Below are 13286 nucleotides of genomic sequence, written 5' to 3'. Positions count from 1 at the left end.
TAGGTTGTATCAAAGCATACAAAGGCTTGATACGCTGGGCATATTCCGGAATGTATGTCCTCACGAAATTTAAGAAGCCCAGTAAAGATTGTAATTTTTTCAGTGTCGTTGGAGCGCGCAGTTGTGCGCATTTCTCCAGGAAGTGAGGAGCTAAACCCTTTCCTTCATTGTCGAGCTCGTAGCCCAGAAACAACACTGTGTACTCTGCAATGTGCGATTTTGCAAAGTTAAATTTATAACCCAAGTTTGCAAAGGTACAAATAATTCGGTTGACACGACACAGATGCTCCCATAGTTCGTCGTCTGTGAGATATATGTCATCCACATACGAACAAGCATCCGGGTCGATTCTCTCCAAAAGAGAGACAATGCGGGCAGTAAAAATCCCAGAACGCCGAAATTGTTTTTGGACACCGCCGCAAGTAAAGGAGGTCCATTGGAAACTCAGACCATCCAATCTATGGGCATAAAAACCATTGGAAATGTCAAGCGTGGTTTTAAACCGCTTACGCACAAGACTATTCACTAGGGCAGAGCCGTGAGTATTCTGTACTGCACAGTTACGGCAATGCGAGTTTAAATGCCGGTAATCCAATACCAAGCGATACGAACCGTCTGGCTTGTTTACAGTAAAAAGAGGGTTATTCATCGGTGACACACATATTTCAATTACACCTTGATATTCCAATTGTTCAAGGATTGCCACGACCTAAGCCTTTGCTTCACGCCATATGGGATATTGAGGTTGAGGTTGCGGCTGAGACCGCAAAGGAATTTCGTGGCATGGGGACAATTTATCCCAACCACATTGATTGCAGTACACAGCCGGTGCTAGAGCCAGAGCCCACTCTTCTGCAAAATGCAGCGCATCCTCTTTCGAGACGATGCCTGCCTTTTTTACTAGCAGACGATGACATCTTCACGCAGAACGAAATAGTGACTGCCCTTAATACTGTTCGAAGTGGTCGTGCCCCTCGTATCGACGGGGTTCCGGCAGATGTCTTTTTGAATGATACGGAAAGATGGTGCAAATACATCCATTTGCTAATAAACTATATCACCAGAGGTGCAGATATCCCAGTAACCTGGCGGGGTGCTGTAATCATCCCGGTATACAAGAAAGGAGATCGAGCTCAGCCCTGTAATTATCGCCCTATTAGTTTAATAGATACTATTCAAAAAATAGTGGGGCGAGTAATTGTTAATAGGTTGCTCGACTGGGCCGAGGATAATAACATTCTATCTCCCTTCCAGGCTGGATTTCGCAGGGCAACCAGCACTGTGGATCAAGTCTTTCGTTTCCAACTGATACAGTGGAGGACCATGGTGCTAGGCGGAGGCAGCCTGTATGCAGCATTTGTTGATCTGCGGGCTGCCTTCGACCTGGTACCAAGGGCAAAACTGTGGGAAGTGCTTGAGACACTAGGGGTCCCTGGGGACTTGCTGACTTTAATTATGCGATTGCATGAGGGCAACTATGCCAAAATTCGATGGGGTGGGTATGGAAATGACACTGCTGAATTCCCCGTTGAGCGCGGGGTTCGGCAAGGATGCTCAATGGCCCCTACTTTGTTTACCCTTTTCATCAATGGTGTTGTTTCCCGCATGCAATCACGGGCTGTGGATGCCCCTTTTCTTGCAGGTGAGAAAGTCCCTATTTTAATGTTCGCCGATGATACCTTAATTTTATCAAAAACCCCAAGTGGTCTGCAAAAAGCATTGGCAATATTTGATGAGTTCTGTGTAGATCACGGACTGGAGGTGAACGCGTCCAAAACAAAACTCATGGTCTTTAATCCACACAGAAATTTTAAATCAAAAATTTCCATGAGTGGTCGCATCCTGGAAGTTGTAAAATCTTTCACTTACCTGGGGATCCTCATCTCTAATGACAACAAGTGGCAGCAACATCTTAATATTGCTACATTAAGGCACAAGCAGCTAGCTGGCACTATTATCAAGGAACATAGGAAATCACTGACTAAACCTATCAAACCACCCTTGATAATATATGAGGCAAAAGCAATTGGGTCTGCTTTGTACGGTGCGGAGCTATGGGGGCATGAAAATCTCCAGGAACTCCAAACATCAGAAAATAAATTTTTTAGGTCATTGACAGGCACCCCACAGAGCAGTCCACTTCTGCCCCTGCGTTATGAGCTAGGTAGGAGAGAAATCTCGGAAATGGCAAAATTACGCCCGATTTTATACTGGCGTAGGCTTTGGACTACGCCAGAGCTCTCCCACTACGCGGACGGGTTCATAGATGTTATTAAAGCTGACCGTTATTATAAAATCAGATGGTTTAAAACTTTAAAGATTGCATTGTTCGAATTAGGACTAAATGCTTTATGGACCGACCCAGCTGGGGCTTCATTTCCCACTAAGTCCACCTTAAAAAACATTTTTTGGGAATATGTTGTCAATAGGAGTTTGCTCAGTACTAATAGTGGGACCATGACCACCAGTTTCCTAGAAGTCAAGATGTACCCTATTTATGAAATGTATTGGGATTACATAACGAACTCCATGGACAGAAAACTGTTATTCCAATTGAGGGTAGGTTCGCTCCCCCTTCGTAATTTAACATCTAAGTGGAAATCAGGGGGTGCAGTAATTTGTCCAGTCTGTGAGGTAGTTTAAAGAAACGCTAGGTCACTTTCTGTTCTCTTGCCCTGTTTATTCTGCCCCAAGGCGAGCTTGGTTGGCTCCTATGTGCAGGAACTTAGGCACAAAAAGTAGCATGGTGGCGCTGCGTATGGTGAAATCCACTACTGTAGATTGGATCATAATTGCCACCGCAAAGTACTTGGGGTGGGCGTGGGTTTTAAGGCAGAGACTGCTGGTAAGTTAATTACCCACTGCCAAGTTGAACAGAGACTGCTAGACAATTGTCTATTCTCTGTAACTGCTTACTAATAGTTCAGAGACTGCTAGGCTAATGTCTATTCTCTGTAAATCTTATTTAGCTGCTCAGATACTGCTAGACTTGTGTCTATTCTCTGTTAATACTTATTTAATGTATCATCGGTATGAAATTTTAATGGTATGAATTTTTGAGGATTTCTTTCACTGTCATTTTGATTATCATCTCTCTGGTATTTTTAATAGTAATGATCTTTGCACCTGTATATATGATGTGTTATAGTTTTTTAAATTGTTTAAATTGTGTAAAGTGCTGTGTCTAAATGACTTTGTAAATTTAATCGCTTTTTATTATATGTTTGTATGTCTGCTTTTATGAGTAATACTCGAATAAAGCACTTTTGAAATTTGTTTTTGGACACCGCCGCAAGTAAAGGAGGTCCATTGGAAACTCAGACCAACCAATCTATGGGCATAAAAACCATTGGAAATGTCAAGCGTGGTTTTAAACCGCTTACGCACAAGACTATTCACTAGGGCAGAGCCGTGAATATTCTGTACTGCACAGTTACGGCAATGCGAGTTTAAATGCCGGTAATCCAATACCAAACGATACGAACCGTCTGGCTTGTTTACAGTAAAAAGAGGGTTATTTATCGGTGACACACATGTTTCAATTACACCTTGATATTCCAATTGTTCAAGGATTGCCGCGACCGAAGCCTTTGCTTCACGCCGTATGGGATATTGAGGTTGAGGTTGCGGCTGAGACCGCAAAGGAATTTCGTGGCATGGGGACAATTTATCCCAACCACATTGATTGCAGTACACAGCCGGTGCTAGAGCCAGAGCCCACTCTTCTGCAAAATGCAGCGCATCCTCTTTCGAGACTGTGTTCGCGAAACTGGGGAGGATTACCTCCTTCCCTCGCGGAGCTGCGAGAACAAAAGGTGGGGGCCAGTCAGCCTCCAAAAGAAAAATATCATACGTAGACGAAAGATGTTCCCAAAATACCCCTTTAATGGTTCGCTGTATGTCACCTTCGATCAACAGGACAATTTCAAAAAGTCTATCAGGGGGAGCAACTCTCATATCTGCTGTTTCGATCACAATATAAGTTTCCGTCGCTGTCACCTTCAGTAGTGGACGCAGGGCCTCTCTCACTATGGTAATCTCTGCTGTGCTGTCCAGCAAGGTCAGAGCCCACGTCAGATTCCGAAGCCACGTTCTAACTATCTGTGGCATATCGATGCGCTGTTAAGGCCGCGGCTTTCTTCTTTGCAAACTGAGGTCTCTTCGGTGTCGAGCCTTCCTGCCTGTCTGCATCGTTTTTCGGGTGGGGCTGGTCACGTCCTTGTTGGCCACCCCGACCCCTACCGCCCCCTCCTTCACTGGTAGTTCTGGCCGATGAGTCCTGAAAGGAATGAGGAGAGCGTTGTTCAGAAGCCTGAAAACGATCAGGAGATTTAATCATCGCGCGATCTCGCAAGTCATAAACACGTTCAGATTGCGGAGGTAACGGTGACGCAGGACGAGAAACCTGTGTTTGTTGTTGTTGCTGTTGCTTTCCCTGTTTCTGTTTCCTAGCCAATTCTGTTTATTGGTCTTCCATTTCTGAAGTCTGTCCCTTGGGTGGCTTTTTCTCCTTAACAGAAAAAGGCTTAAGACCCTTACTATTGCGACCCACGGTTTTATAAGCCGCAACAATAATTTTCGCTAACTGTCGGGGTTTCTGGGCATCGGGAAGCGCCGACAACGCGTTTGCAACCTGAAAGTTCACTGCATCCACCTTGACATTAGCAAGGATGAGATTGCAAACCACATCAAAGGTGCCACAAAGGCGCATACCCAACTCAACCGCAGACTCTGGTCTGTGATCATCTTGAACACGTTTAAGGACCGTAGGCAGCACTGCCATAGACGGAGTGCTGTAGCACCTCGCATAGACCGCTGCAAAAGTCTTACCCCAGGTCTCACAGTCAACAAGTTCAGAGGCCAAATCTTTTGGCAAACTAAGCGTTAGAATCCGGTGTTTTACACCAGGAGTCATATTAGGAAATACAGCTTCCAGCTGGTCAAATTTCTCGGCAAGCCAGAAAGGAAAATCATCCTTATCCTGAGGCTTTTTGCCCATTATAGCATTGACCATGACGGGACTGAGTTTCAAACCACCCTGTCCGGCCGGAAGCGCCGCACCCCCCGGGCCTCCATCCTGGAAGATTACGGCCCATGTAATGCACTAAGGCTCTAATCACGGCAATTGCAACTACATGTAGTCTTCGAAGTTCAGCCACATTACAATTGCTGTGTAGAGGATGAGGAGTAAATCCAGCCAAAACAGGCCAACTAGCGCCTGGAATGGACAAAGCACCTAACCTCGGAGCGTTCAAAGTGTGGGGTAGGGCGCCACCAAACCAAACTCTATGCTGCCAAACGTCAATAGGAACTTCCTGTGCTCTGTACGGAGTATAATCTTTAGATACAGCCGTGGGAGTGTATGTGTGGAACACACCAGAATTCGCATCCACCTCAGGAAATGTCACACACGAATAAAACAGTTTGTAAGGGTAAGCAGCATCCGCACTCACCACCATGATCACAGCCAAGCCTTCCAAAGGCACATTGTACATCCGCAAATTATCTCGCACCGCAATGCGACTATGCTGCGGAATGTCCACGGCAGCCATGACAGCACAGGAAATACGAAAAACAAAGTAAACTTTGTAGCACAACTGGGTAGTAATTCAAGGAAACCGTTTTAGTTAAGATTCAAGCTTGAAAAGACCTATTTCAAAAATAGGTAGGTTTTTTCCGACACCACCGATTTCCGAAAATGACAGTGAAGGGGTTAAGGATTGAATGACATACTACTGGACTGTCATGATATAAGGCCAACAACGTATGGGCGCCATGTAGCGGGAATTCCGTTCTCCTACAGAACTGTGCATAGAGATTTGGAACCTCAGTGAATTAGGATGGCCCAAAACTCACCTCAGTACCCAAAATCCACTTACCGAGCTAGCTACAGTGTCACATTGGTCATAACCAACTCCCAATGTTTAGACAAACCAGAACATAAACTTAGATTACCTCAGGTCTCGTGGAACACATGAACTCTCTTTCGCTATATAATCATTTCAAACGTGGAGTAAATGAGGACACATGCATATTTGAAATATTTATTTACTAATGCAGGGTTCTCAAACGCAGGATCTTATATAATACTAGCAAACATATTATAAGCAACAAAGTTATCAGCATAGTTACTAGTCCATAAAAGGCGAACGGTGACAGCATACTAAGATGCTGAAATGAATAGGAATTAACAACACCTATTTCTCACCCTCCCTATTTAGCATAGTATATTTATATCTATGAAGGTCTCATTTGGGTTTTAGCAGGGCGGGCCCATACCTCAAAATCTCAGTGGCAGAGGATCCCATCATCTTCCACCAGCTCTCTGCATGCGAAGCACCAGCAAGTGTGTTACGTGTGTTTTCAGCAAAGCAATATCAAACCCGCTTAGAGTCAGATTTTGGCAGCAGCATGTGTGTTATGTCTAGAAAGGTGCGAAGATCAGACCTCACAAAAACACTGTGTCAAGTTATCCTTGGAGCCTTCAGCACTCACTGTGCAGACAGTGTACCAAGCAAAGTTGATATCAGAGCAATAACATATTATTTCTCAAGTAAATCACGACGCTCTTCTGGGTTGAAAGCTAAAATAACAATTATGTGTCGTGTGCAAATTGAAGCATAAAGGAAAAATGGCGTTTAAACATGTAATAAGCTCATGCTAACTTAACACAGTATATAGAAACGAAGTAGCTATATGACATCCCCCCAATGATCTGAGCCCGGTCAAAAATTAAGGTAAGGTAAGACCAGAACAGGGGCATAACATGAAAGCAGAGTTCAATAATAATGAGCTAAGCTAATTTTCAAAAGCAGATATGGTGTCCTTACAGCGTTTAAACATTTAATAAGCTCTTTCTAACTTAACACAGTATATAGAAACGAAATAGCTATATGACAGAGAGAGCACTTTAGCACTAGTTAGCAGTGGTAAAGTACTCAGGGGCAGATTTATGTTAACTGGCGCATCCCCAGGGATGCGCCAGTTAACATGCGCCACAGTGCGCCACAGCTCCGCCAGCCATGGTGCGCCGCATTTATAATGCGGCGCACCATGGTGCAAAAACGGCACAGATGCGTGACGCATCTGTGCCGGAAATGTGGCGCATTGCTGGAGTTGCGTCGCAAGCGCAACGCAGCTTCAGCAAGGCTCGGGGGTGCCCCATTTTAACAATGCTGCGTCAAGACCTACGCCTGCTTCAAGCAGGAACAGGCTTTTGATGCAGCATTGGCTTAAAAGTGACTGAGTGAAATCTCATAGATTTCACTCAGCCACTTTTGCGAGGCGCACCTGCCCCGGAACACCCACCCTGCGCCGGAACACCCACAAGCGGCGCAGGGCTTTACAACGTGATGCATCTGCCTAGATGCGTCACGTTGTAAATCGTTCGTAGGGATGCGCCACGTTTACGCCGCCTTGCGTGACACAACAGTGGCGCAAGGGCCTCATAAATCTGCCCCTCAGAGTCTTAAGGCCAAAAACGAATTCAGCAAAAATAGGAGGAGGGAAGGCAGACAAGTTTAGGGATGACCCTACGGAAAGGGCCAAGTCCAACACATTCTATTTATCATTTTTCATTGATGAGTACACAACCTTTCATACTCTACAATCACTGTGTCCATTTCATCTTCAATACAAATAACTACTGTTCAGTCTATCTCTAACATCTGGTGTACGTTTTTGTATTCCATTTTATATTTGGTTCAGGCAGCTGTGAAAGGCTTACCAACTAAATTAATAAATTCAGTAATTTGAGAACGGTGATCACTGTTTAGATTGGTCTAGCTGAGACTAGTTAAGCAGCTCACATGAAACAAAACTATAATCTATGATCCACGTTTATAGCCCTGAGGCCAGGTGACCTTTTTTGGCTTATCTGATTTGCTTCAACAATTTAATTTCCAAATTATAACCCCCTATTACATCCCAGTGCTTCTAAAATACATGAATCTCTTCAGAGGTCGCTGTCTGCTACAACTTTGCTCTAAGGAAATTCATGGCACCCCCCACCAACAAGCACGGGGCGAGACACTCGCACTCCTTAGCAGAGTCAACATTGTCCCAGCTCAGTTTTTTATAGGGTCATCCAACTATATAGGCTATCATTCAAGAATGTGACTAGTTTTGTAATATATGTGTAAACTAAGGACAGAAACAGTGTAGCATTGAACCATGTCGATCAACTCATAATCGTTGTTCCTCACAAACTATGAAAGGTAGTCCAGTGCTGCCGAGTATCCATGCCTCTGCTCATGTGACAATAATTTATTCCCCTTAGAGAATTCCAATCTTGGCTGCATATTAGACCATTTAAGTTAAACTGCGTTCACTAGCTAACATTAGTAATAGTTTTAATATTGGGCTTCCACACATGATGCACGCGGTTCTGTGCATATTAGCCTCTTAATGTTGGTGTCTAGATCAGCTCTTACCATTAGACCAACTACAAAATGAAGTGAACAGAAATAAAAACATTAATATGCTGTAACTACTAGTTTGCAAAATTTGCATCTAAGTCAAAACCATGTATTCAGGCACTCGGAGGCCATATTTGAATAATTTGTTGCCACTCAGGTTTACGTTTGCACAAGAAGAGAGAGAGCTTGTAGAAAATACTTAGTAGCTTGTGCAGTGTCCACCTCAGAGGTTACTGAACTTTCATTCATAATTCACAGTAGTGTACTGTATTACCTTGCATGAACCTAATGTGCTTTTATTACCAATTGTCAGAAATTAACCTAAAGCAGTATAAATACAAACAAATTTACTCTCATAGAATTAGGGTTAACGAATGAAGAACAAGATTGTCTCTCTGTTAGTCATCTACAATTTTGAAAAAATGTAGTTAATTGTCTTACGGATTTGGTCTCATAGTAGTCCTTACCATTGCAGTGTAACATCTCTATAATTTTTCACACAGTTACTCTACAAAGACCAGTTGTGATCACCTCAGAGGAACAATGGTACCGATTAAAGAATCTAGGGAAAGATGTATGATGCATTTTACCGGTCGCATATGGCCCAGTTGGCCGTTTGTGACCAGTAAAATGCATTTTGAAATGTTCCAACCCTGTTCTGCAAATCAGTAACCTTTTACCAACTTGCAAAATAGGGTTTGCAAGGCGCTATTAGGAAGGGGCATGCCAAGGGTGTCCCTTCCTAATAGGGTTTCACACTGGTATGTAGGAATGTTTTGCAACCGTGAATGCAGTTGCCACCAATTTTAAATTGGTGGCAAGCCATTTACAAACCGGAAGAGGTCCTCAAAGGACCCCCTTCCCCTATGTGAATGGGGGAGCCAATATTTTTTAGAGCAGGCAGTGGTTCCACATAGCAATCAAATATATGGTGGTCTGCTGACCCCAGCAGGCCACCATTCCTGTGGGTGCTGGCAATTCCCAATGGGTCTCAAATTGCAACCTGCCTCATCAATATAAATGAAGCAGTGTCTCAAACACTGTTGTACATCAGTTTTTGTGTTTCACAAATTGTGAGTCGCTAAAAATCACTTTTTGCGAATCACAAACCCTGATTGACGTACATCTGGTGCCTATACAAAAACAGTAATTTTTCCACTAATAAAAGAGAAGGTGGCAAATAGAATGGATTTGGCAAGTGTTACACTCCAACCAACTGCACAATCAGACTTGACAAATAATAATATTAATAGTATAAATAAATAAACAATCCTAATAAATGTCAGCTGGCAATCCTGACATGGTTTGGCCAACGGGAAAGTCATTAAGAGGGGCATAACCCCAATTTAAGGTCATCAATTGGACATTGCCTTTTTGATAAATACTAGATTGTCTGTACTTTTCTTCCAAATGAGTCCCAACTCAGACCCTAACATTGACCATCTAAAATGCATTCTTGATGGAGAACTCTCAGCAGGCTATCAATCAGAACATGAAGATGCCTCTGATTGCCAAGCCCTGAAGTGCCTGCTCAGAATCACATACTTATCCATGGCATGTCCCAAAAGAGCTAAGAGAAATTCAGTGATGTGTACCTGTTTCATATTTCAGATACATTGATTGCAGACATCTGTACAACACCAAATCTAGTTTCACCAAAACAAATCTCGTGTACTCCTCCTCAGCTCTAGCCTCTTGGTTAACACCCGTCATCACTGCCTTCTCCTATGCTCAGTTTACTGAGATCACAAGGGCAACACAATCATTGTCTCAGCAGTTCCAATGGCCCTATTCTTTCTTACCATTATTATCCGCAACAATGTAAATGTGATGGCGCAAACCAATCAGGTCAATATGTCAGCCTCTGATGTTAAGTTTGCTTCCTTAAAAACTCCTCAAGACAAATCCATTCATTCCTCACTCAGGGATGAGATCTTCAGTAACATACCACTAACATTAACAATGCCTGACAGAAAACAGAGACAATATAATTTTTGAATTAATGTTCATCCTTGTGAATAACAGAATGCATTCTATTTGTTTTCTTGATCACTCAGTAATTATAGAGAGACTGACCATATGCAAATCATTCTTCGTTCTTTAGTGTAAAACTGGACAGTCCAGCCCAATCTGATGGACCATGGCCCCAAATGAGTAGAAAAAGAAATCTAAAATGGCTAATTGGGGCTCATTGATAATGAGAAGACGGATTGCTATGGGACAACGAGGTACACAGCCCACATCTGGGCACACCTGCGCCATTTAATATGACTGACTGAGAAAAAAAGTGGTGACATTGTTTGAATTAACCTTAACAACTGCTAGTTGCTGTGGTGGAATTCAGTTTGACCAACCTCTGGAATGAGCTGCTCCTAGAATAATTACCAGTGGGTCAGATTGGCTTGAGATTTTCCCTCAATATTCTCTCTGCTTTCTAAACATCAACCAATTAATTTTTGACCACTGATGCTACCAAAGCATGCCTACTTAAACATGATTTACTAGTTTAATTGTTTCAACTGCCTCTTATACTCCTCCTAGTTGGATATAATGATATCTTAAAAAAAAACAACAGTCTCACCAGGGCGAAGCGATACACAAAATTATGATTCACTGTGATCAGTGTGCTAATGAATTAAATTGCAGCTGCCTGACAAGGCGAAGAAACAGAAAGTGCCTTAAGGTTGCTTGACTTTCCATCTAGTGGGTACTTAGACTGATAGTGGGGACTGGATCTTTCTTACATGAGCAGGACCAAAACGGATCTGCAAGTGGCTAGTCTCAGTATAGAGTGGCATATGAGGACCACTCTAGAGAGAATGCACGTCTAACCTACTCTAGTCTCTCTGAAATGCCTCCCCATGGAATATAGGAAAAGTCACATAATACTCCTTTAAATACTAGGACTTAAGAAGGCTAAATGCTTAAACAATCCTCCTTGAAACTACATCTGAATAGGCATTTGGAAAAAATCGTCCCTATAATTCTTTTTGAAAAAAGATATGAAAGTTGTCCTATTTTCGCGCCACTTTAAACCGTGAAATGCTTTCTCTCTTGGCACAATACATGCAAACTTTATTTGACAAAGTTTGCACTTACTGTTGATTGTTCACTATCAACATACTGTTCATTGAATTATATTATTAAATATCGCACTGTATAGCATTTGTATACACTATTTGATGTTTCCACCGTTTGCACCAAATTGTTCATATAGAGATTTCTACCACCCATATCTTTACTGTGCAAGTAGAAAAATGCCATCATGTAAATAAATACATTTCAAAGTCCTAAATTATTAAATAAGGCCCACCGAAAGCTTAGCTACAGTGTTTAGGGAATTCCAGGATGCTCTCCTGCTGGTCACACCTCATCTTCACTGCTCAGCCCAGTCTCTCTGGAACTGAAGATTCCAGCTGCCTGGCTTCAAAGGCAAGTTCACACATTGGGCTTCAGGAAGTGGGGGATTTCCTGTGAGTCTTCTAGGCCACATATCCTATGAATATCACCCACAGCTTCAATTTCCTTTGAGATGCGAGACCTACATACACCACATCTATTTTCCTGGGAAGGCTTTCCTGCTTTAGTGAAGCTAGTGAAGATGCCAATAGAAAAATAGTTATTCCGCATGAAACCGTTGTACCCTTTACGGATCTGGTTCTTTTGCTTTGTTGGAGCTCACTCATAGCTAATGGGAAAAAAGCATCAGAAACCATGAACATCCTTGAATAATGTGTCCTCTTTTTATGGGCGTTTCCTAAAGTCACTCTGGATAAAACCATAAATCAAAAAACGTTAGATCTCCTGTTCATCATGTGTGCATTCCCATTACTACATTTTGCAACAGTAGTAATTTTTAATGACCCAGTTTGATTGTAGGGTTAATTAATTTGTGATGCAATAAAAAAAAAATTCTCTGCCAGCTTTGGGCTATTTTCTTTTCCCCTGGAAAAAGATCCTTATTTGCCCGATAAATAATTTACCACACATTTAACATAGTGCTTTATTTGTTATCACTGAAAAGCATCAAATAAAGGATGTATGTTGTTACAACGCATACTTTTACAATGCATACCTTTACAAAGCATTTTTTACACCGCAACATCCATTACAACGCATTCCATTACAATGCATGCCATCACAACAAATTCTTTGAAACGACAGCGCATTCCACTACAGCGCATACTACATTTACAACGCATATCATTACAATGCATTCCATAGCATTGCATGTATGGTAAGTATTGGATAGTGTAGGGGTAAAAATTACTATTCTAACTCCAGGGGGGTGCAACAGTAGGGTAAGTGTATTGATTGTGTAGGGGTAAAAATTACTATTCTAACTCCAGGGGGTGCAACAGTAGGGTAAGTATTGGATAGTGTAGGGGTATAAATTACTATTCTAACTCCAGGGGGTGCAACAGTAGGGTAAGTGTTGGATAGTGTAGGTATGCGTTGTAATGACTGCGTTGTAATGACATGCATTGTAGTGGTATGCGTTGTAGTACATGCGTTGTAATGGTTGCGTTGTAATGGCATGCATTGTAATGGATGTTGCGTTGTAAAAGTTTCGTTGTGAAGGAAGTGCATTGTAAAAGTTACGTTGTAAGGGTTGTTTCCCTCAAATTAATCTTTGCATTCGAGAACATTCAAACATGTACTTCACACTACCTCCCATGACACGTAACTAAGGGCCTGATTTAGAATTGGGTAGACCGGTATTTAGTTTGTGGGGTCAATGGAGTAAAGTACTCCTTTGCCCACAGCTAGTACCATGGGCCAAATTTTGAGAGGTCCGTAAGCTCAGCAGACATCTCTTGCATTTACAGGAACCACCATCACGGCGGTTCCTGGAAATGCATTGAAAGT

Source organism: Lissotriton vulgaris, chromosome 6 (assembly GCF_964263255.1).
Source record: "Lissotriton vulgaris chromosome 6, aLisVul1.2, whole genome shotgun sequence".
Classification (NCBI taxonomy): domain Eukaryota; kingdom Metazoa; phylum Chordata; class Amphibia; order Caudata; family Salamandridae; genus Lissotriton; species Lissotriton vulgaris.
Note: the sequence above shows the minus strand (reverse complement) of the source record.